The sequence below is a fragment of the Coturnix japonica genome, chromosome 5, assembly GCF_001577835.2.
Source record: "Coturnix japonica isolate 7356 chromosome 5, Coturnix japonica 2.1, whole genome shotgun sequence".
Lineage (NCBI taxonomy): Eukaryota > Metazoa > Chordata > Aves > Galliformes > Phasianidae > Coturnix > Coturnix japonica.
Genome location: NC_029520.1, coordinates 13,804,179 through 13,827,217, shown reverse-complemented (window position 1 = coordinate 13,827,217; position 23,039 = coordinate 13,804,179). Strand labels below are relative to the sequence as shown.

The 23,039-nt window shown below is 41.5% G+C and overlaps 1 protein-coding gene across 5 annotated transcripts in view; it reads right to left on the bottom strand.

Moving 5' to 3' along the window:
* DENND2B (DENN domain containing 2B) overlaps positions 1-23,039 on the bottom strand; it is a 140,831-nt gene that overhangs the window by 99,686 nt on the left and 18,106 nt on the right. For 3 of the 5 annotated variants that reach the window (XM_032445153.1, XM_015864089.2, XM_032445156.1), the window contains one exon: positions 8,836-8,923. The gene's annotated coding sequence lies outside the window, so the exon portion shown is untranslated. Of the gene's footprint in view, positions 1-8,161; positions 8,397-8,835; positions 8,924-23,039 lie in introns of those variants that run through there. The other 2 variants (XM_015864090.2, XM_032445155.1) reach the window with 2 other exon arrangements.

The following is a 23,039-nucleotide window of genomic DNA, read 5'->3' as shown; positions in this document are numbered from 1 at the left end:
CAGTGAGAAATAGAGGTGAAGCAGAAACTCTAACTTCTCTGAACATAAGCCAGTTCTCCTTCAACTAAATATAGAGCCATTTTTAATACATACATTTCATGAAACAATTATTAACCTGCTTCTTTACAAAACCAAAATGTTTTTCCTGTGTAATATATTCTAGTCATTTGCAGCACAGTAGATTTTACATTTGAATAATCTTAAAAGTAGAAAAATGAAAGCTTTTAAAACATGCATCCTTGTCGATGCTGGAAATAGCACAAATCCAAGCTAGAGACTAACGCTGAAATAAAGCCCAGGGGCTGCAGTCCCATTCATAAAATCTTCCACTCAAACACAAGGTCTGGAATGAATTTTATCCTCATGTTCTACTAGAGAAACACAATTTATTATAGTGCCACGCTTTTCAGTTTCAAAATTATATCCCTAGTATTTTTCCCTGTCAAGTCCAATGGAGACTGGCAGACTTCTCAGCCATGATCATCCACAGAGAAAATACACAGCAGAATCCAACTGCACACAGGCACAAAGAAGCAAGTCCAGTTGTGTACCACAGGACTAAAATGAAAGGAAACCTACTGTGCGTACACAGTTCCAACCATTTAAGCTGGAAAGGCATCAGAGAAGTCCTTCTGCTAGTGCAACAGTGTGAGTGGGCACTGGATCTCAACTGTACTTTAGCTCTGCTTGTAGCTCACCATGACTGTCTGTGCAGCACACAAGCTCTCTTACTCCTGTGTGGTATGACAGCAATGCTCCCTGACAACTTCAAAACCCAGAATAAATAACCAGTGCTCTCTCCCCATCATGTTCTGCAGCTGAGAAGATACCGGATGATCACTTACAAGAGAAATTCTTAGAGCTGTCATGAGACCCTCTGCAGGGACCACTGTGATGTCCAACTTCCAGTCAGCATCCAACTGCACTGGTCAGTATGATAGTTTCAACCTACAGATTCACTCCTTTTTACAGTATTTGTCTCCATTTTTCTACACGGCTACTTCAAATATTTCTCCAGTAAAAAGAAAACACCAAAAATTGCAAGAGATCTGACAATATTTTAATCAGTATGTAAGACTGGAAGAAGCACATGACGCCAGGATTGGTGGAGAGGGGGGGAAGGAGGCACAAAACCTCTAAAATCAACCAGCTTGGTAACAGCTTTAACCCATGAAGTTCAGTCTGTTCCACTAATGACTTAAAAGCATTAACTGTTTTGTTCAGTGTAAAACCACCACTGCCATATCTCCTTCATGTAGCATTTTTATGTTCTACTGACTTGGTCATCCAATGACACGTACAGTAAATCAGTCTAGATCCCTTCAAGTTGTACAGCTCTACCTGGTTGATATAAGACAACTGTTTTACAGGATGGATTGCAGTTTAAAGTGAACTCTGCTATGACAACAACTGCTGCAAAGTATCTTCCTTTTAAATTCTGCCCTGCTTTATTTGTGGCTAAGGTTTAAAAATAAATAAATAAATAAATCCCACATTTTTAATGTTTTTATGTTAACTAAAGAGCGCAGCAACTATAATGCCACCAGAAAGAGCTCCACCACCACCCTAGGCACCCCATTCCAGTGCCTGACCACTCTTCTAGGAGAAGTATTTCCCAATCTGAATCTCCCCATGCATGACCTGAGGCCACTCCGTCTCATCCTACTGCTGAACACAGGAGAAGAGGCAGACCACCACTTCACCACAACCTCCTTTTCAGGCAGTTGTAGAGAAAGATAAGGTCTCCCTTGAGCATCCTCTTTTCCAGACTAAACAATTCCGGTTCCCTCAACTGCTCCTCACAAGACTCATGCTCCAGACTCCTCACAGCTTAGTTGCCCCTCTCTGAGCACACTACGGGGCCTTGATGTCTTTCTTGCAATGAGGGATCGTAAAAATTATCATGAGATGAAGAAAAAGGAATTTGTCTTTTTGTTCTGGATTTCAGGACTTCACACAGCCTGGTCAGAGCAACAACACCTGAATTCTCCAAATAAATGGCCACTCTGCAATCCATCTGCCATGTCCAGTACACAAGCTGCATGAATTTGCCAGAAAAATTATGGAAACCTTCAGCATAACTCTACTGGCTTCATCTTCCTCTACCTGAAGATCTGGCCTTACTTGTAGAATAGATACACACACACACTAAGAGAGCTATCAGCTGCACAAGACCTACACTAGGCTCTGCCAACAAGGTACTGCAGATGGCAATCTCCAGCTGCCCCCAGGCCCCCTGTTCTTCCCAGATGCTCATAAATCCCCAGAAAAATGTGCTGTGCTTTTGTACCACACAGCACTGATTTGTGTTTACATTTGTTTTCTACTGTCCATGCATGTCAGCCAATACTAAATAAAACACAGCAGGGACCCTGGCTCTTGATGCATCTGAGCAGAAAACTGGATAATGTCTCCACAGCAGAGGAAAGCAGATCTTAATACAAATACCAAATTTGACAGTGTATTACACTATTCACTGCATCTGGCACAGAAGAGATTATAACTTGCTGAGGGGGTCCTATGCACAACCAGCTGGTAGAGCAACCCCCTCACAACACACAGCTCCGAGCATGTAGGCTTAGAGAGAGCAATTCTAATCACATTAAGTTTCAGCATCTGCCTCCAAACAGCCTTTGCATGCAATAAATCCCTTTTACAGGGGGAGTTCAGTTGTAAGAGGAACCTGGGCTCGACTGCTGGCTGGAAAGAGAAAAGGTCCCACTGTCAAAGTTACCCTTTCAAACATCTCCAAAACCCCAAGGAACAAAGTGATCGGGAGAAGGGTAGAGTCAGTACACGGTGAAAGAGGCTGTAAGGACATCAGCTGCACAGCCATTTCAGGAGCACTGCCATGCCCCGACAGCTCAAAGGAGAAGCATTTCTGCCCAGGGCATCACCTTATCACCCCCTCAGACACAAGCTCTCCGCCCTGAAAAACAAGCAGTCTCCTTCCAGCCCACAGCAACTTGAGGGACAGTCCAACCTTCCTACCTTTTGTAACTCCTGTCTCACAGAGTGTCACGAGCAGAAGCAGACGGAACAGTCCCAGAACAGAGTCATATCAGAGGCACATTGCTGTTGGAGAGGGAAGGTCTGTACAGATCACCTCCAGCAGATCCAGGGACAGGAGTGACTCTCCTTCCCTGCACAAGCCTCAGGTCAGGGAAAGAGCCTCTAGCAAGAGCTGTGCTTCCCATGCTGGGGAGCAGTGTCTTGCTTACAGGCAGCATTACAAGGACAGTGCTTTCCACAGGAAATTAAAGGGTTGGCCAGACAGCTGCTTGTGCATGTCCAGGGGGTGATACTGCTCCTCTTGCAACCTACTGTAATGCACTGTTACTAATAAAAGACCTGCACTACAAAAACACTGTTTACCCTTTGGACTTCATATGTTCCCAAAAGCCAATCTGCTGCCCCAAGCAAGAGCATAGGAGGGTCAGTGCAATGGTGAAATCCAACCCGATGCACAACAGAGTATTTCTAATCCAGATAATCAGCTGATTAAACAAAGCATATTCAGCATCTAAAAATGCTTTTTCACTCTTCCCTCTGAAGCCAGTGAGACTTTTTCCAAAAGCAAGCACTAGAACAAGTCACCTGGAAATACTTCGAGGCAAGCTTCTGAAGGCCAAATGGTGGTGACACATCCTCTTTGCAATGACAACATCGCAGGACACCCTAGGGAGCTCCTCAGGAAATGCTAGACAAAGAGTGCAAGAGACTGAGCTACGCAGCTTTTCACCTAACCCAGCACAGGTTTGGGCATGTTGAAAGCAGGGCCATATGAAGATGTTTTTGTACCTACAAATCTCTTGGATAAACACGATTGTGTTCTACATCAGAGATCTTCTGTGTAACTTTTGTCAATTTTCTTGGCTTGCCACTCATGACAACTCATCCATCAAACTGCTCTCTCTGGAATACTCTATTCAAATTAATCAGCAGTCAGCTATTCTCCTTCTAAAACTAATAATAGATGGTCTGCATGGGCCTGTGTGAGACTGAAACATGAATTGTGCAACCGCAAATGTTTCCATACTGCTGTAGCTTTCAAAGTGCTTTGTGCTTTCTACTAAGGAGGCATGAAAGCACACTGTAGGGAGCACATTTTTAACTGTCAGAATTGTCCAACTGTCCCCAGCATGTCCATACTGTAAATGTTCAGTGATGTCTTTCAGCTTTCAAGCACATTTCAAGGCAGGGAGGGATGTTCTGGCCATATGCTAACAGGCTCAGCTGGACCAGGAGCACAGGATAATTTCATGGCTTGTATGCATTGGATGCCAGCTGAACGAGGGATGCCAAATTGTGCTCTTGCCATTGGCAGAAGTTTTCGCCTCTGATTCATCTTCTTGTCAAACTACAACAGGATGGGGGGGAAGACAAAAACAAAATGAAAAAAACTCTTCTGGAGGGGAACTCTATCTCTGACTGAATGGAGAAATGGGACTCCTTTGAACAGCCCTTTTGTATGGCAGCTCATCTCCCAGCAGGCAGAGAGGATTAATGCTACGAACAATGAACTCAAAATGAGAGCTGCCACTGGAGGACAGCCATCTGTGCAGCACTCCACTAGCTGCATAGTACACTCTGTTGTTGTCACGTGAAACTGAGGAAAAACTGGGAAGCGTATTTGCAAAACCTGCTGCAGGAACAAAAAGAGCACCTGCCTCTCCCAAGGTCTGCTGGCAGCTAGTTACCATCAGGGGACTTTGCCTCCACCAGCAGAAGGTAAACTTTCAGCCTGAAAAATAATAATAATTTAAAAAAAAAAAAAAAAGCGCCTCTCAGGCTTTTAAGAGAAAGAAGTTTAAATCCCAGACCGGAAGCCTTAATTATAAAGGATTTGTGTGAAAGTTGCCAGATCTCTCCCTGCTCTGTGAACAGGGCTGTGCCAAGGGCCTGTTTTGTGTCATATTAGCAATTGTGTTAAGTTCAGCAAAGCAACTAGGTCAAAGATGCAAAGGCAGAACAGAGATCAGTGATTAGCCCTAATGAGCCCTCGGACCACAGAATGACACTGCATTCATTTCAAGGTTCTTTCAGCAACTAAAGGTATCACAGTTACATCCAGTGCGTGCTACTCTGAACAAATCATTTTGCATTTCACATTTTATGCCTTAGAAAGTCTCTTTATGTCACCATGACCTGAAGATAGCAGATGAGAGGAAACAACAGTGAGAACTGTTGTTCTTCTCACTGGGGGAACTGAAAGTAGCTTACAGAAAATGAAGGAAAGATTTGAACATCCCCACGAGAAGCTCTTCTAAATACGTGGCCCTGTTGCTCTCAATCAGTGAATTCTATGAACTGTAAGCATGAGGTTGCAGGGAATACTGATCTTGCTTTCAAGAACATACTGGTACATTTGTCCACAAATGTAACACCAGACTTTCTGAAATTCACCCAGCCTTCAAAGAAAACAGCAGAAACAATCACCTCGTTTTTCTTAGAATCTTAGACTTTCTTTAGGACGTGAAAGTGAAGACTTGAGTCACTTAGAAAAGGTAGTTAGAGCAGAAACAGGCACTGAATGAGATAGACAAAGTCAGTCCTAGTCTTCTAGATCGCTTTACCTCATTCATGAATCAGTTTGTTTCCAGCTGATAAAGACAAACGCCAAGACAACAATTCACCTGGAACCCACTGTGACTGATAACAGGCAAATGTCTGCTGTCCAGCCTATGGGAAGAGGGAGCACGAGCAGTAACAAAAAGGATGACCTTATGCAAGATAAGAACGTTCAGTTGAAGCATTACAACTCAATATAAAAATTACTTGATTGACAATCAAGGAGTGGGAGAAAAAAAAACCAACATTTCTGCCACAACCTCCTACTGTCCAACTAAGTGCAAAAGTGACAAGACACAGCTGATCTTACCAAAAATTACACACCAACCCTGGGCCACTGACTATCCAGAGAGGGCATGGAGCCACTGACAGCAAAACAGCTTGGGACCAGCAAGGAGTTCTACGTCAAGACAACAGGGTAAAACATCTCTCTTCAGGATACAACTCTAATGTATGCAAATTTCATTTGGAACCATTCAGAACATTAGGACATATGAAAATTGTATTAAAGTACCATGAAAATGATGCCTGGTAAAAAAAATGCCAAGTAATAGATAAATGCTGCAGCACAGGCCATTATGGGAAATGCCAACTATTCCAGAGACACTGGGGAAAATTCACTGTGCTTCCCACTGCATCACACAACAGAAAAGGGAGACTCCACAAAAACAGCTGTTGCCTTTGGGATGCCCAGTGTGCAACACGAAGCATAGATCTCTCATGTCTTTCAAATTGTTCATTTAGATTTTGAGCCTCTGAAATCTCGGGTACTAATAGCATTTTTTCCACAAGTAAGCCTTAAATTTAGGTAATTCTCATACATCAGCTATTACATTTATATTGAAGAATGGCACAAGAATGTTTTGTTAACACGCTCTCAACATTCAAACAGATAGAAAAAAAAATCAGTAATTTTCCAATTGTTTAGGCAGGTTATTAATTGATATTTACTAAGTGCAGTATTTATTTACAGCATCATGCTGGTCAAACCTGGTGGGAAAAGAGGATGCAAAATGCTAAGCTATGCCCAGCAGCCATGATTTCACATAAGACAGCTGCCAGTTCTATATGTGCACTGCAGAAAGATTGCTTCCTTCTCCCTCACGTGTGCTCTACTGTGAGATCACAGTAATAGCAGCACTTTCCCATGAATGTCTTCCCAGGAATCCTTCTTAAAGCACAACTGATACTTAATAAAGGATCGTTCCTTAATAAAGAAGCACTTTACACTTGCAGAAATAATGGCTTTGTGGAATTGTGGAGGTGGAATAGGTGCCCATTCACTGCACTTCCCCCCCTCTAGAAGGATGGTAGCAGAAAGCAGAAATAAGCATCATCGTTATCTCCAACGTGTGGTTAGCAGCCACACTAAGCCAGTCAGCAGTGTCTGGCATTGTTTGTTGGAATACAAAAGACTCTCTGTTTGGAAAGTTCAGGAAAGAAAACGGAGGGTCTGTGGCTTGGTCCTACAGTCAAAAGGCTGAAACGAAGGCAGAGAAGTTCTCAAGCAGAGGCTTGATCTGAAGCCCTTTGAAGTTGATGGGAAAACTCCCATGGACTCCAGCACACTTTGGATCACTTCTGAAGTGCACAGAAAGCAGCAAAGCTACAGAAAAGTAGAACCAAGCATCTGCTAGAGGAGAGTTTTAGAGAATGCAGGACCAACCTAATCTCTTCATTGTCATTGGCACAGTGTGATTCTTGTGATGCTCAAGAAAGTAGAACTTCATTGATTTCCTAAGTCTTTTCATTAGGACACAGCAATGGCACATATTTTAATCATTATTTTTCCACTTACAGCACTATGCATGCTGCTCTAATATTTACCAAGGACTACATCACTTAACAGACATCTCTGAGGAAAGTGGGAGAAAAGCTTCTTTCAAGCGTTGCATTTTAATTAATGTTTTCTACTTTATTTCCCTCCCAGCCACACCCAAAAGAACTAGTTGAGAACCATGAAAAACACAATCCAGGACTGAAAACCTTATTAAGAACAATGCTGCCAGCGTCATCTATTCAGAAGCAGCAGATTGAGACAGTGCCCAAACCAGAAGCAGCACATTCTCCAAACAATTGCTAAGGGATCTCAAGAGCACAGAGATCCTAAATCCTCTTCTCAATTAAGATACATTTAATTTTCCCATTAAAGATGAATATAGCATCATCCAAGACAAAAAAAAAGAAAAAAGAAAAAGTACGTTGAATTCTGTAACACCTCTATAATTACTTTCTTGCATATCACTGTAATTTGTTGCAATGGTTTTTACTTTTGGTGTTTTCTAGGTCCTGATAGTGTTTTCTGGGAATTAATTTCTTAGAAACTTTTTCTTTAACCCTTCTTGCAGCCTTTGCATAAAATTCAACAAAGAGCCAAAGCTGCTTTTTTTTTTTTCCCCTCCCAAAAAATGCAGGATGTTTCCTCTTTTCCTGGCTAATAGAATCCAACTGTTGCTGCATGACATCATTCCCCAGAGTTAGGGAATCCAAGCTAGCACAGACACTCGGCTGGGAGTAAACACCGAAGAAGTGGGGGAAAAAAAACACTGAAATTGAAGGAAGTAACATTAAAAAAAGCAGTTTTTGTTACCTGAAATTTGGAGCATTTCCCTTTCCACTCCATTCTCAGATTTGTATTTCCCAGACAAAACTCTGCCTTATTATGTGAAGCAATCAGCAAAACCGGTCGCTTAACGCCTAATACCTGCTGTGCTTCCCAGAACTCCTTCATATGACCTTTCGCAGCACTGATTCCAGCTAAAATGATTGCAAAGAACACAGACTGGCCAGGCCAGTTGTCATGGAGATCTCTCTCTCTCCTTTTTCATACACACGCGTGCGCACACAGATTCAAACAATTCTGGGAGGCATCCACAAAACAGCATGCCTTTTCATCAGCTAAGTTTGTGAAGCATTCCACCCCTCCTCCAAGCCCTCCCTTGAGTCAGCCCAGGAAGCTGAGATTTGGTCATGAATTGATTGCTGAAATCAGAGATGTCGCCTTTCAGAAGAAAAATAATAATTTAGGGGGAAGGAAAAGAAAGAAAGAAAGAAAACACAGAACTTGTTTTTGTCCTGGGAAGGAAAAGAGAGATTTTCTGCTTTTCAAAGCTTTGAACTAAAAGCAAATCTTGCATTCAAACCTGCAGGCTATTTGCCTTTACCCAACTTGCTATGAATTTGATATCTGAAAGCACTAAGGCTCGGTTGAAACACAATCATGCAGATTACATGAAATGCTGTTGGCATTGCCTGACTGCTTACCTTGCTCTCTCCCAGTACCCAGCCAGTGACTTAATTATCACAGGTATTCATTGCAGTCATTCAGGACTTCCTGCATCCTTTCATGTTTCTGTAATTAAGAACAAAATTCTGCTGGTCAGGAACATGCAACTGTTTTTTACCAAAGCAAACAGAAAACAATCCCTCATCCAAACAAGATAAAACTGACACACTGGAATTTTTCTCATGGTGACTGTAAGTTCACATGCCTCTTAACTAAAACTCACTAGCTTCAAGTTAAAGGAGAAACCCACTTCAATGACATTTGAGAACTGATTAATTTACCAAATTCATTGCCACTGTGGTTGCAAAAACAAAGCTAATTCCACACATAAACAAAGAGAAACAATGTTTTTACTTTGACAGAAGAATTCTAAATTAATCCCCAGCAACATCATATAGGAAAGCCTGGCCTGAAAGAAGAAAAAAAAAAATGCTTTAGGAAGAAAAGAAAGAACATGAAGAAAATTCAATAGAGCTACTTGGGCTCAAAAGAACAGCTCTGTGCCTAAAGTTTTTCCGCTCTGACAAACAGCAGGGAGACTTACTCTTCAGAGGATTTAACTGGAATCAGTCATTCAAAGCTTTAAAGTTGCTTAAAAAAAATACTCAAGGGACTGCATGACTCTGCTTTCTGCAACAAGTAGTATAACCAACAGTCCCTCTAGTGGGCATAAAAATGTAAAGCTGACTGCAGCACAAAGCGGGAATTCAATTTTTATTCTCTCTCTCAATTACTTCTCTATGCTGCTTTGACACTTCTCATCTAAATTATGTATTTAGAATAAAACTAGCATTTTGCAGCCATTTAAATGATATTGATGGGGCTCAACAAAACGAAACACATACATGCATTACATACCAATATACACACCTAGATTTATGCACAAAGACTAAAAAGTTCCAAAGTATTTCTGTTCTGCTTGTGCTTTTATCCCAAGATGAAATTAAAAAAAAAAAAACAAAAAAAAAACACCTCCATATAGCCTGAGATAGTCAAGATGTCTTGCAGGATCACCTGTGTCTACATATCATTACTATAAAATATAAAGTAGACTAGAACATACCATTAACTACACCTCTGAAAACCCTACATATTATGAATGATGGAATGAACAGTTTGCATGCTTAATCCCCCTCTCCTTCTACCAGAAATGCTACACAAAAGCTACATGAGGCATATTTTACACTAAGAACTGCATGCAGACATATTCACAGGTAGATGAATATTAAAAGCTGCTTAAACTGTCAAGAATCTGGAATATGCTGAAATAACATCACATTAAATAGTTTTTCTAGTCATGAAAGCAGCATAGGCTAAACTCACAAGTTCACGCTAAGTTCCATCAAGAATACACCAGAGAAGCCCAGCAGAACCATAGGATTCAAATATGAAAAATTATGACATACTTTTGGCTTAGAATGCAAAGGCATTGCTCAAAGACATGAAAGCAATTTCAAAAACAAAAATGACCTATCCATTGACCAATGAGTGGGTGGAATGATTAAGTCTTGTCCATCAATCTCAGATTTTTCTGTAAAGCCCACTGATGGTAACCCACGAGTGTAAACCAACCATCTAAGTCATGTCCCATTCCAGAATTTTTCACATGGCTCTGTAGCACTTCATTATGAGACCACCCCTGTATATATGGCAAGTATCTAAGGGAAGTATGTGCAATAGCATTTATAAACCACTGAAAATGCTTGTTGCACTACACATCCACTCAGTTACAGACAACAGTTTCATACAAAATAAATGAAGTAGTTAAAATATAAAATATATTGTGTACATACAACTATGCAAGTAGAAAGAACAGCAGTAAAACTACAGCCCAGGCTTTGGTCTTAGGAAGATAACAACCAAAGACCCCAGACAAGCCACTTCCTGTTCTACGTCACTTTAATACACTTGCCAAGAAGAGGTTTTTGTTCAGGTTAGCTGAGGTGAAACAAGAACCACTTTTAACCTTTCACTTTTTTGTTAGCTGGGCTTTCCATGGACACATCAATACCCTCAAAAAAAAAAATTGGGGTAAAGAGGATATAATGAACAGCTTATACTAGTGTTAGTTACAAAATAAAGAAATCAATGTCATGGCAACACTGTAATTGGAAAGTATTAGAATACACACCCCCCTCCCTTGCAGCAGACAAACAATCCATTACTCACATATGGCTGATGTTTAGTTTCTCATTTCCAATACACTTCCCATTTCTCACTGGTTGAACATAATCTTTGTATGCTCCGTGGTCACAAGGACAAGATGCAGGAGCCACATGACATCAGCAGGAGCAGACATGCACTGCAAAGGGTGAGTGTGCAGCCAGAGTCCTCAGCAAGGCTCACTGCAGTCTGTGCCCTTAGGACTCGGAATGGAAATATGAGCAGCTCACTACAAGCTGCATGGTCCAAGTTTCCTTATCAAATGCTTTTCAAACCAAGCCATCAGCAGCAGCAACAGGAGAGGAAACAAACATCAGCTTTGTTCCTAAATGACCCGAGAAGTTTTATTGCTCAGTAGGTAAAGTCACAAATTCATAATTCAAAAAGGCAAAAACAAATTCAGCTGCCTACAACAACAGCTCAGATCTCTGACAAGTGTCAACAAAGACCAACTTCAGTGATATTTTTCTTTTTTAATAGAACTAAGCTCCATATAAAATTACTTGTGTACAATGATTTATGATTATCCCTCTTCCCTTATAACTTTCTGCCTTCCATAAGGAGGAATGCCTCTCTCAGAGCTACACCACAGTTACTGGCCAGTGACCTCAACTACCACATATCAAATTGAACTTAAACAAGAAGAGCAAAAAGTGAAGAGCGAGTGCGCTGACCCAGTATGTTTTTAACTCGATGCCATGGAAAGGCAAGTGCTTGCAGCTCCTGCTGAGCTCACAGGGAGAGGCAGGGAACCAGGTGGCACTTCCTCATCATTTGGCAGTGACTTGCAAAGGTAAGGAAATAAGGGAAGAGGCCCCAGCTGTCTCATAATACAAAGTATGAATGCACAAGATAAACCATGCCCTTTACTCTCTATTCAGAGCACAGCACTCAATACAGTTCCTTTAGTCATTTAGGGACTCCCAGGTAGGACAAGAGGACAACACCCAGTGCAGCAACAGTCATATTTGGTGGGACTTGTCCAAAGAGTAGGTTCTAAAAATTAAGTCTGCAACTAGTCTTAACCCTTCAACACAAGGGCATAACAGCACAGCAGCAAAACAAGTGCTGTAACACCTCAGAGTCCCTACTGGGGCCTCCATAGTGAATAAAGCTTCCCCTGACTTCACTGACACATTTAGCCTCACTAAATCATGCCTTGATGCAACTAGTCTTATTAGTACTCTATAGTACTTAACTACCATAGTAATAATACAAAAGTATACAGTGTCCCTGCAAGCAATAAAGCAACAGATCTGACCCAACATATGAGGCCCTTTGGTTTTGGTGGAACTGCATATGTCTAAGATCAGTGTTAGCTATGGACTTGGTTTTCTCCCCCATGTCAGTGTCAGAACCATTACTCACAGTATTTCCACAACTCTCTCTCCAAGCAGAATTAAAAATTTCCATGACTTCTTTAACAGCCCAACATGGATCATGTTTGAAGCACGGTACTGATTTCACTGATCCAGAAAAAATATATATACATATATATATATACATATATATAGACATACATACACATACCATATGTATCTAGGAAATGACTAATCATAGTTGAGCACACTTTGAGATGTTGCCAAACCCTTTATGGCTCCATATCCCAATTCAGTTTGATCTCTTTTCGCATATGAAAGCCTGCCATACTTTGGTCTGACTTCGGCCTCTCATCTGGGTGCCAGATAATTTGCAACAGTTTTTAAGTGATTCAGTGAAATTAAGATGCTGTCTGTACCTGGGAGGTCATGACAAGAACCTGACACACATTTAACTCCTGCATGAACACTCATCCAGAAATACAGTGAGTTTACATCATGGCTGTAATTGCTTTAGGAACTGATTCAGCAAAGTACTCAAACACTGACTTCAAAAGAACTTAAAAATACGCCAAACACGTGCTACAATACTTTACCAAAGTGTATTTTAGAAAAGACAGATGGAATAGTTTCTGTTTTGCTATTAAAGCTTTAAGATGCTGATTGACTACATAATCAGGACATGCTCTCCATGCTATATGTACTGATGAGGTTGAAAAACTACTTAGCAACAAGCTGAATAAGTCCTTAATAAAACAACTTTAAACTTTAACAACATAGAATTCATTCATGTAAAAACCTGGTTTGAGAATTATCCATACCTACAACCTGATTCTTGACAGGAGACACATATTACAGCTCACTCTGCTAGGAAAGTGGTGGAAAGCCAAACCAGCCATACAACCTGGCTTCAGGCCCAGCCAGCCAGTTCAGCCAGCCCGCAACATCACAGTACTGTAAACTGTTTCAGATGGCACCAGGCCAAGCCGTAGGGATAGCCAAAAGGTGGGAAGCTCATGTAAGTAAGCCCTTCTCCTTAATTCTCCTGAGCCAGCCCTGTCTCCAAATCATGCACTCCAGCCAACATCCTTCCTGTGTGAAGCTCTGCCGTATCCCAGGAATGCCTGGAAAGGGAAAGCAGGAAGCAGCAGGACCAAAACTGATGGATGGAGAAGCTCCCAAGGAGAGACTACTTGTTCTATTATCTGGACACCAGAAAAATTTGCCCTTTGTAGGTGTTAGTTTCTTTCCGTGCCACTTTTTACTATATATACACACACACATATATATACCACATATATAAACATGAGTTTATGTCCCAAAGAAGGACAAATGAGACAAGCAGGCTTCCTCTGGGAATAAATCATATCAGGAGAGATGTCAACCAGTTGCTTGAAATTCCAATGCAATTCTGATTTGACCCAACATGAATGCAAGATACCTAAATTTGTCTTCACTGCCACTTCTCTTAAGTAAAAGCCAAAAGACAAGTTTCTACTGCCCTTGATAATGGTGCAACTAAGCATGCTATGCATGGGACTAGAAGGTACCTGAAAAAACAGATCCCCTCACACTTGGAATTGCAATGCAAGCAGGACTCACAAGAATACAAATCTGAGAGGGCCAATGTGGTGTACACAGCTGACTAAGTACTGCAAAACTCCAACTTAATGCAACCAATGGAGCAAAATCCTTCTCAGAATACATAAGCAACAGGAAAAGATAGATCCTTTAAACTAACACCCCCAGCTGAAGAGGCGTTCTCCAAACTGCTGTGTATGTTCCTGTACCAATGACTTTCACTCAAGTAGTGCCACAAAGAACAAAGCAGAATGTTGGGAACGATCTATGTTACGTTGGCTCTACAGAGTTTGTAAAGTGAAAAGCATCTTTTAGTTTTAGCCAAGTAAACAAAGGACAAAAGAGCAAATACATTCAGCGCAATTCACCTTGTTTTCATTAGAAAAATGACAACCAATACTGCTGCACTGCCTGTGAACTTCAAAACAAATAAATAAATTGACAAATAACAGCAACATGCTTTTTAATTCCTTTTGATCATTAGTTATAAAAGTTCACAGGAAGTTTATGCTACCCCCTCTGACTTATCTTCTAAGGCCCGCTAGAGACTCTAAGAAGAAAATGTCAGCCTGACATTCCTTTGGACAAAAGGCAATGACTTTGCTATGGGATTACTTCTGTAGTTCAGTCATGACTTGAACAGTCAAGTTGGCTTGGAGACTATGTGAACTGCTGATAACTTGCTGAGAGGGTGCCTGTGAGCCCTGCTTAGCAGTGTCAGGAAGGAAGGGAGTTGTGTGAGCACTACCCAGCACTCACTCCTCCGATCACCTACATCCCACAGAAACCAAAGCCAGCAATGGCACATGTTCTCGTAGGCATATAATGAGTTTGTACTGCCTTACTGCCATAATCATAACAGCATGCAGATTTTACAAGCTGAAGACAATAAAGCTATTTTCCTCTTTATTTTGTATAGAACAGATAAACAAAATATTGCTTTGAATATATACAGTTCCTTTCATTCTTGGCCCTTAGTGTGCTCTACAGAGCTGGGTAAATGTCACTGCTGTCCAGCTGCTTGGAACAAAGGAGTTGAGTGGATCTATGTGTGGGGCTGCACTGGTCCCCTAAGAAAGGCTTAATGACTGAGCTCTGCCCACAAGGCTCGGCTGCCTCCCATGAGGTTGTATTTAGGCCCTGTGAGGCAGCCAGGATCAGCCCAATTCCAAGTGGCACTGAAACACTTTCCTTCCTGGAAAACAGTTTACTTGGGCATGGGAGACTGCTGAGGTTAAGCCTTCCTTTTAGCTCGTTTCCAGTGCCATGCAAGAAATGAAAGTCAGTAACAAAAGAGCAACTAGGTTCAGCTTGAGACAAAAGAAAAAAAAGTAACCAGAATACACAGACAGTTCAAAAACATTTAGAGGCACCTCAGTGCTTCTCGGGTTAAGCAATGAAGAGACATCCCAATGAGCCACAGCCATGATAACTCTGAACAGAGAGCAGCCCGGGGCTTGAGCTAGCACAGCTGCATTGTTTTCAGAAGGGAGGCCGTGCCTCCACACATTGCCCCATCACACTGTGGGGCTGAACAGACCTCCTGGAGTCAGCCCCAGGACTCTGTGCTGAGTTCCATTGTGCAGCACAGAGATCCCCTGAGCAAAATGCTGCAGACCACAGAGGAAGTATGTCCCATCATTGGGAATTCAGCTCCGAGTGCTTGAGCTCCTGATGAATGCCTGAAAAGCAAGGTCATCCTTCCTCCCCCAGCTCAGTGAACTCTTCCAAAAGGAGGTGGGGGACGGCTTCACAACCAAGGAAGGACTCACTTGAATCCCTAGGTCAGTCTACTGGTTGTTACACGCCCACCAGTCTCCTCTTTCACCATTAAGAGTAGAAGTTGATACATAAAGAAAAAAATAAGAAGTTAGAAGTAGTCATTTTGCTTTACTCTCATCAAGACAGAAGGTTCAGAAATAAGATTTTGCCTCCTGCCATTAAGAAGCATAATTTCTTCTTTTAATTACATTCCTTCCTTTCCTATTTTAAGACAAAAGAAAAGCAAGAATCAACTTTTTTTTTTAACTTTTTTTCTTTTTTGTAAGAAACATCTGACTGAAAAGGGTGGAACTTGGGAAAGTACCAGTATTTTTCTTCCAAGTCTGGGAAAACTATACAGCTTATACAGGCCATGACACTGTTATGGATATTTTTCTTTAAAAACACTGGATTAGGTCCATGTAGTCACTGGATGTTCCCCATTGCTGTATACGTTGCTTTAAGGGGACAGAAAACTCCCTGGAACCACTGCTCCTTGCAACTGATATGAAAATGGTGATGTCTTACAATGCCAGCTGAGAAGCGGTCCTTCAGTGGGCAAAGAGCACGTGGATCATTCCCAATTCCTCACACAGCTGTGCTGAGGTTTAAACATATAAATATGAGCTGTGACACTGGCAGCTGGGCATAAGTATGCTCACTGCAAACACAGGCTAGCGCCTACCATGCTGGAAGCAACCTATGGAAAATCTTAACCATAAGATGCAAATCATTAATAGCATGCATCAACACTTGCTTTGGGGAAAATTCCCCATTCAAGAACAGACATGCTGATTATGACACCAGTTCTTTCATTTCCTGATGTATGAAAGTCCCATCAGTAAATATGAGATCTGTGTACTTACTGAAAGCACAAAACAGTGCTCTCAGTTTGCCAGAAAGATCTGAAAGGGCCTTTTTGCGTGTTTATATATAGGTGAAACCCACACTGAATGAAGCAGAGCAGGGACCCAAGAAGGATTCAGAAAAATCCAATGCTGTTCTTGATTTTAACCCCATTCTGTTACATGACCTTGGACAACTTTCTTCTCCTACTAACAGAATACCTGCTTGGCTTTCTGAAGCTCTGAGAAATGAAAAGCAACACAGTAAACTGAAATCTCACCGTAGACATCAAACCATATGTACAGTTCATCACATGATACAATTCTAGACATAAACCAATCTCCAAGGCTATTTCCAGTTTCTCAACCCATTCAGCATCCATCTATTTTTTATACTCCCTCCAGTGGTCAAGCAGTTTTCTTCATCATCCCTACCACCATCATCTGAACCTTTGCCCCCAATTCACACAGTCCCACAGCACAACAAAAGCAAAGGTAATCCAGAGGGAAAGCTTTAGTCCACCATGTCTCCTGCCTGCGTATGAAATGAAATCACAGATTTGCACCATTTTTCTTAGACAAAGATTTTATATCTGATAACACTCTAAAGTCTTACATAGTTACACTGCAAGATTAAAAAAAAAAAAAGATCTACACCATAGGCCATTTTAAAAAACCCTTCCATCCAGCTGCATTCAGAATAAGTTCTACTGCACCTGTCTTACACAGTGGTTACAAAGTTCCTACACAGACTGGTGTTTTATCATGAATGCCATCTCTTATTTGCTGCACTGTGACCTGGAGCAAATCTTAACAATCCTCATACCTCATCTCCTTTGGAACAACTTCCAAGCCTAACACACATTACTTACAAACCACCTGTAAGTTGTTCAAATCAGGAGCTTGCCTTCCCCATTCCCAGACATCTAGAACACTTGTGGAAAGACAGAAAGCCAACAAGCTGTACATTAAGACTTTTTTAAAAACACAATGCCATCTTACATCCATTTAGAATGGCATTTAAAATACATTAGGAAACATAGCCCTCCTCTGTAAATTGCCATGAGCCACAGGTAACCGACTCCATCTTGGTTTTCTCATCTCTAAAGATGTGGAAATAAACGAAGCTTGTTAGAAATACTGTTAATATAAATGTGTTAAACTTCATACAGTGGCCAAAGACTGCTGGAAGGAAAGCATGGCTGTACTGAGAAGAGGCTGATTTTATCTCTTCATTTAACCACATTCTTACTACTAACCCCATTTAGGAGAATGTATTACCATAACCCCCAAATGTTTTCACTACACTGTTCTGAAAACCTCAGTTGGGCCAGGGAACAGAAAAGACACGCCATGCACACGCATGAAAGTCAACTGCTTGAACACCATCTCCTGAAAGAAGGAGCAAGCCCATTAACAAAAGCCACCCCTAAATGCAGCACTGCACCTCTGAGAACAGCAGCAGCAGGCATCCGAGGTGGAGAACAGAGCAGACCGCTATGACTCATGCTTTAAGTCTAGTCAGTGAAAAATCTGGCAGAAGTGTATTGTTTGACTATGTCTGCACATTCCCAGGAGATTTATAGTTGCTTATTAAATCATCTGTTCCTGTTAAAACCGAAGAAATTGTATATGTTTCACTGAATTTTACATCTGGTAGAAAGACCTCTTAGCCATTAATACAGAGTAGAGGTTTTTCTATCGGGGAACCACACAAATGGTTTTAAAGACCTTATTTGTGACAGGAAATAAAACCTGCCAAGGGATGGGCTGCAGGGGGGATTGGAACCTGCTGCATCAGCGGATGGATCTCCCTGCTTGCTTCTCTGCTCTGCTATGTCAATTGTCAAAATCAGGTGGGTGAAAAGGACTTTCTACTAAAGACAGGAAACAAGTGCTTTCTACAGAGGAAAAACTCTGTAGAATCTTAAAACCTTATCTCATCTTAAAACCCAATGAAAAAGTCAAGGAGCTGTATTCAGCCCTGCCCTATAGCATGGATATGGCGACATGAGCGCTTGCTGGTTTGTGTACAAGAGAAAAGGAAAGAATGTTTGCTTCTGTGTGTGTAGGAATGCACAGACTGCCATCTCAATCCATTCTGTTCAACTACGACAAGATACTTTATTATTTCAAAATTCTTTACAGAGCACCTCCACCCTCCACTGAAAAAAACTGCACAAACAAGCACTTTCCTTATCCATCTCCCCTCCTCCATTCTCACTTTTTTGGTGGGTTTTTGTCATTTGGGGTTTTTTTTGCCCTTGGGTGCACATACAGTTTAGCTCCCTGAGATAGCCATCTCTCAACATTATTGTTATTAAATAGAAGCTAATGTAAGCTAACGTTCTGAATTCACAGAAGGTAGGGAAAATGTGCTCATTCTATATTAACCCCTTAAAAATAAACTGAAGTCTAGGCACATTTGCTGAACACCAGAGAATGTAAAAATACTGTATCCAGTTCTGGCACTGGAGCAGGGACCTACCTTGAAAACATAGAAAAAGCCCTTCTGAGTGAAACTGATGGTACATCTAGCTCAAAAATCCACCTCCAAAAGTGGTGAAAGGCGATGCCGGTCAGGGCAAGCCCATGACCATAGCTGCTTTCTATCTACTTTTCTTTGTCTGTTTGAGACTGTAGACCATGGGTAAGCATTGCTGAATAGCAGAAAGATTTGCATCATTTTGCTAACAGTGCATTTGTTGCTCTCCCTGTATAAACAAAACGCTATCAGATAGCCATGTCTGAACTGCACTACTTAGCATAAAAGTCAGCAACTTGGGAGTTTGGGAGCATAATAATAAGGCCAAGACCCATACCAGTTTACCCACACACAATGCCCAAAGGCCACAACCAAGGGAGCTGAGAACCACCATGCCCCTGGATGCAGCTGTGGCAGATGTGCCAGCAGGCACTGGATGCAGGGGGACAAGGGATGGGTTTTCAGCACATTTTCTTTCACTTTTTTGAAATGCTTTCTTGTTTTCTAGCAAGCTGCCTTACATGACCAGGCGAAGGTAGCCGCGTAGATTCAGCAGGAACTACGCTAAACCAGACTGATTTATGCAGTAAATCAGGTACACTCTCAGAAAACAAAGGCAGAGCTGTATAGCTCTACAAACTGTTCTATACTGTGTTTATTTTTTTTTTGACAAAAAGACAGAAATTGTCTGCCCTTACTTTCTCACACTCTGCTGTCCCTTTTGGACTGTCTTCACTCAAGCACTCTGGTTCAGTGATAAAGGAACAAACACACATGGCAAATCTGAAATCCCAGCAGCCTGTATGAAAGCAGGAATCAGCACTTTTACATTCAGTAGTGTTACATAGTCAGCCTACAACCCCACAGCTGCACAGACCCCAACCATAACTACATTCCCACCTATCATGCTAACTGACTTTCTAGTGTATCAGTCAGTTGTTAGTTAAAAGAATTACCAAGTGATTTGTTCACAAACCAATTGCGAACTTATCCGTAATGGTGTAACACCACCACACTTTAACCCATTGCAGGTGAGACATCATGACTAAAGCATGCCATTGCTGCAACCGACTGCCCAGTAAGCTTTGGACTGGTCTCATGTGACAAGTCTCACTTGGTGGTGTTGGAAAATCAAGAGCGTCATTTGATTCTGAATAATCTTCCTCATATCTTTTGATTTGGTTCTTCTTCCTTAACAGGGAGGCAGTTATGCTAATTGATGTAACTTTGTCCTCTGTGCCACGCACACAGTCACACCGTAACACACAGCCAGTGAACTTGGAGCAAACATGAACCTGGGACAACACATCCTCCATCACAGCACCAGTGTGTGCCACCCCACAGACACACGTCCTCAATGATCCAGCCACATAATACGTGACTTCATAGCATTGCAAAAGAGAGCTTCATACTGCTGAGGAGGAGGGTGGGTCATTTAATAACACAGAAGACACACAAATACTGCTGACCCCTCTCACCGGGGAACACCGTATGAGAAGTGATGAGACCTGAGACTATTTTCAAGCGTGGGATGCAGAATCCTACTCAATTGTTGCTCCAACAAGAGGCTACAGCAGTAATTTATGGGGGCAAATGTTCTCCTCACCAGAACCCTTTTGTTCTTCTCAAGCAATTGTTTCATAAGGAGTGCTTCTGTGCCCACATCTGCAAACACTGAGAACAGCTGCCAGCCACAATAGGAAATGGTTGACACTGACTGAGCATATTTCTGAAACCCCACCAATTCTACTCCACAAGAAAAAAGATATATACCAGTAACAAGAAAACCCAAGAGAATTTGATCATCTTTATTCTGCGCTTTTGCTGAGAAGTAAGGATCTTTGTTTTCTCTCTCAGCCCTTCATGTTATTCACAAAGGGAACTACAAACCTAACCAATTCTTTAAGTGGTTACTCCCTGAACCTTGTGGTTTAAGTCTTGGTCAAAGTAAGATCATTCACACAGGAAGCATGACTCTTAGGTGGCAAAGCAAAGCCGTTCTGACTCCCAGCCATCTAACATCTAGCTTGTTTTGACTGTACCGATCTGCTGCCTCATTAGCCCCGGTTCCTCCAAATGACTGAGAGGCAGACATCATCAGAAAAAAATACCAAAAATCCTTAGAAAGAAAGATGACCTACAGGCCAGCACAGAGCTGGGGACCAAGCATTTCCACCCCATTCACACCTCTCACCTACAAGCACCTTTCACATCCATACAGGCACAATCTATGGCCTTCCAGCTTTTATCTTTAGCAAATCATTTTAAATGGAAAACACAATCAGTATGAGAATCTCTCTGAAAAGTTGTTTCTTCCTCTTTGTTTTTCTTCCTTCTAATGAACGTATTTTTTAGTCAAAGAGTACACAATATATGGTTGGAAAACTTTGCCTATTACTAAAATCAAATGCAAAACAAACAAACAATATCAATTTTTTGATAGGTTTGCCATGCCAAGGCCCACAGCTTCCATTCTCAGGGATTCTCTGGAGTATTTATTTGTTCACACAGAACTGCAGTTCTGAACTACCATCCTCTCCTCTGGCAGAATCTTTGGTCTTGCTGGGGGCTTGGTAGCAACATTAAAATAGTTTCAGTAACATCAGTAGGAAAAGAGCCGTGAAATAAACAATGTTATTCAAATGTGTGTTTGACCATCCCATGTAGATACTCATCTACACTAAGAAAAGTGAAAGATACCACCTCACTCTCTCAGAAGACAAGGTGCAGGTTCCTGTAAGCAAGTGTTACTGCTTCTCCACACTGTGTAGATGCAATTATTCTGCTCTAGTGTCCATCAGACAGCTGGGAGAGAGGCTGAGGCACAGTCTTATTTCCTGCTTTCTCTCCAACAACACAACAGAAAGCAGACAGTGAGAAGAAACTCCTGTTACTGGGTTTAAGCATTTCCATGCCTTGAGTCAGTTCCTTGAGTAACTGCAAGATAACCTAAACCAATCTCAAAAGTTAAGGAACATGTAAAGACTGAACTCATCCTATTAGCTCTCTATATTTCAAATCTTTGGGATTCATGTTTCCAAGTTTTCCTCTGTTGGTATGGAAGATAGAAAAGGCCAAGATTCACTGATGACTGAACACCAGAAAAACAAGCCTTGTAGAATAAAAAAAAAAAAAAAAAAAAAAAAATCACCATAAACCAGTGGATTTGGCAAGAGTAAAAAGATTATATGTATTTTTTTGCATTTATCACTCACCATCTCACACAAAACCATACTATAAGGGCACACTGCGACAAAACAATCCTAGCTCTATCTTTAAATAATCTTAACCACAGTAATTATATACAGAGCAAACATGAACTGCTTCACTTGCCAGCAAAACACAGCAGCAAGGGGACTACAACATGGTAGCCCTTAAAGGATGAAAAGTGAAAAAATAAATCAGCCAATCTGGAATTTGAATACTAGAGGGCCAGACCAGCCAATGCCAGTGTCTGCACTGCTATAATTCATGACACAAATGAGAGACTTCTGATAACTGTGGTTTCAATGACAGCTTTTTCTTCCTTGCTGAAAGCTGCCAATGACTTCTTGCAGGCTGCTGCCACCATCCTGAGTGCTGACGCAGCTGTAGTCTCCCAGGGGAGATGGGCATTCAGGATATGACACATTCTGCAGACACCACAACCTACCTACCCCAACTCCCTCTCCCCCTCCACCCACAAAAGAATGGTACTTCCTGGAGATAAATATCAACTAATTTAGAAGGGATCCACCAACTTAGTGCATGAGGTTTCACATTACCAAAGCTTTCTGTTACCATTTCAGAGCAAATATCAACATATTCAACTACATATCACTCTTCCCTCACTAGGTTACCATGTTTGGGAACAGTCTTTCTCTTCAACAGTTCTACTTAGAGCCCACTTCATAGCCATTCCTGTAATAAGTTTCCAACTAAATCTCCATGTGCTGTCTATACTTCACTCCCTAAAAACAACCCTCAACCGCAAAAAGCACATGCTACCAAAAGCCTTTCTTTCAGATCAAACTGCAAGCAAACAAGCT